At 49.5% G+C, this 2,500-nt stretch overlaps 2 non-coding genes across 2 annotated transcripts; both read right to left on the bottom strand.

Annotated features, from left to right (window-relative positions):
* Nucleotides 1-58: 58 nt before the first annotated feature.
* Nucleotides 59-215, bottom strand: LOC128681299 (5.8S ribosomal RNA). Its single transcript, XR_008405985.1, has one exon. It is a non-coding gene; the product is annotated as a 5.8S ribosomal RNA (ribosomal RNA).
* A 306-nt stretch (nucleotides 216-521) lies between these two features.
* LOC128681291 (small subunit ribosomal RNA) lies at nucleotides 522-2,429 on the bottom strand. The gene has a single exon (XR_008405977.1). It is a non-coding gene; the product is annotated as a small subunit ribosomal RNA (ribosomal RNA).
* Nucleotides 2,430-2,500: the final 71 nt, after the last annotated feature.

The following is a 2,500-nucleotide window of genomic DNA, read 5'->3' as shown; positions in this document are numbered from 1 at the left end:
GTCGGAACCGTCACGTGCGCGAAGTTAGCGCGCAGTGTGGCCTTTGTTTTTATGCAGCCGGCCCTCAGACAGGAGTGGTCCCGGATGTGTCTCCAGGGACCGCAATGTGCGTTCGAAATGTCGATGTTCAAATGTGTCCTGCAGTTCACACTATGACGCGCAGTTAACTGCGTTCTTCATCGACCCGCGAGCCAAGTGATCCACCGTCCAGGGTAGTGGTTTCTTTTGGTTGTGGTAAAAAAAAAAAAAAAAAAATATAATAATAATAATAATATCTTAGAATGGGCGCCGCGAAGCGCCCGCTCTAAACCGCGCATTCAATTTTCGGTGTCCGTGAGAGCGCGACGAGGCTTGCGGATTTTTACCCGTCGTCTCTCTGATATCTCTTCACGGCACACCCCGCACCGCACCCACCACTATAATATAAAAGTGGTGTTTGTGCGTGCGTCTCTATATATATCTATGGATTATTTTACGCATACACACGCGACACGCGTGCGCGCGCGCGTACGTATACACGTTAATGATCCTTCCGCAGGTTCCCCTACGGAAACCTTGTTACGACTTTTACTTCCTCTAAATGATCAAGTTTGGTCAACTTCCCAGCAACGCCGACGGCCGTGAAGCCACCGCGTGTCGGTCCGAAGACCTCACTAAATCATTCAATCGGTAGTAGCGACGGGCGGTGTGTACAAAGGGCAGGGACGTAATCAACGCGAGCTTATGACTCGCGCTTACTAGGAATTCCTCGTTTATGGGGGATAATTGCAAACCCCAATCCCCAGCACGAAGGAGTTTCAACGGGTTGCCCGGGCCTCTAGGCCAGGGAGAACATGCTGATTCCTTCAGTGTAGCGCGCGTGCGGCCCAGGACATCTAAGGGCATCACAGACCTGTTATTGCTCAATCTCGTGCGGCTCGAAGCCGCCGGTCCCTCTAAGAAGAATTTTAATACGCCGCCAGTGAGTTGCGCGACCGAAGCCGCGCACACCTAAATGGCGACGCCTATTTAGCAGGCTAGAGTCTCGTTCGTTACCGGAATTAACCAGACAAATCGCTCCACCAACTAAGAACGGCCATGCACCACCACCCACCGAATCAAGAAAGAGCTGTTAATCTGTCAATCCTTCCGGTGTCCGGGCCTGGTGAGATTTCCCGTGTTGAGTCAAATTAAGCCGCAGGCTCCACTCCTGGTGGTGCCCTTCCGTCAATTCCTTTAAGTTTCAGCTTTGCAACCATACTCCCCCCGGAGTCCAAAATCTTTGGTTTCCCGGAAGCTGCCCGCCGAGCCATTGTAGTAACGTCGGCGGATCGCTAGATGACATATTTACGGTTAGAACTAGGGCGGTATCTAATCGCCTTCGAACCTCTAACTTTCGTTCTTGATTGATGAAAACACCTTTGGCAAATGCTTTCGCTGATGTTCGTCTTGCGACGATCCAAGAATTTCACCTCTAACGTCGCAATACGAATGCCCCCAGTTATCCCTATTAATCATTACCTCGGAGTTCTGAAAACCAACAAAATAGAACCGAGATCATATTCTATTATTCCATGCACGAAATATTCAAGCAGCATTTTGAGCCCGCTTTGAGCACTCTAATTTGTTCAAAGTAAAATTGTCGGCCCACCTCGACACTCACTGAAGAGCATCGCGATAGGATTTTGATATTGAACCGGTGTTTTACCACCGATTCACCGACGATATGCTCCGCAAACGTGTCAGTATCACCGCGGATGCGGTGCACCGACAGCGCGGCGCACAAATGCAACTACGAGCTTTTTAACCGCAACAATTTTAGTATACGCTATTGGAGCTGGAATTACCGCGGCTGCTGGCACCAGACTTGCCCTCCAATTGTTCCTCGTTAAAATATTTAAAGTGTACTCATTCCGATTACGAGGCCTCGTAAGAGTCCCGTATCGTTATTTTTCGTCACTACCTCCCCGTGCCGGGAGTGGGTAATTTGCGCGCCTGCTGCCTTCCTTGGATGTGGTAGCCGTTTCTCAGGCTCCCTCTCCGGAATCGAACCCTGATTCCCCGTTACCCGTGACAACCATGGTAGTCGCAGAAACTACCATCGAAAGTTGATAAGGCAGACATTTGAAAGATGCGTCGCCGGTACTGGACCATGCGATCGGCAAAAGTTATCCAGATTCATCAAAATTAACGACTTCGAGCGCGAGTCCGCACCCACCGTCGATTGGTTTTGATCTAATAAAAGCACTCATCCCATCACTGGTCAGAGTTCTGATTGCATGTATTAGCTCTAGAATTACCACAGTTATCCAAGTAACTGAGTAAGATCTAAGGAACCAAAACTGATATATTGAGCCATTCGCGGTATCGCCTTAATACGGCTTGCACTGAGACATGCATGGCTTAATCTTTGAGACAAGCATATAACTACTGGCAGGATCAACCAGGGAGCTAACAAAAAGCGCGCGAGCGCGCTCTCTAGTCAGCGTGTGTGTTGTGTGTGAACACAACACAGTGAAAC

Source organism: Plodia interpunctella, chromosome 26, assembly GCF_027563975.2.
Source record: "Plodia interpunctella isolate USDA-ARS_2022_Savannah chromosome 26, ilPloInte3.2, whole genome shotgun sequence".
Lineage (NCBI taxonomy): Eukaryota > Metazoa > Arthropoda > Insecta > Lepidoptera > Pyralidae > Plodia > Plodia interpunctella.
The sequence above is the reverse complement of the archived record's forward strand: the minus strand, read 5'-3'. Positions and strand labels throughout refer to the sequence as shown.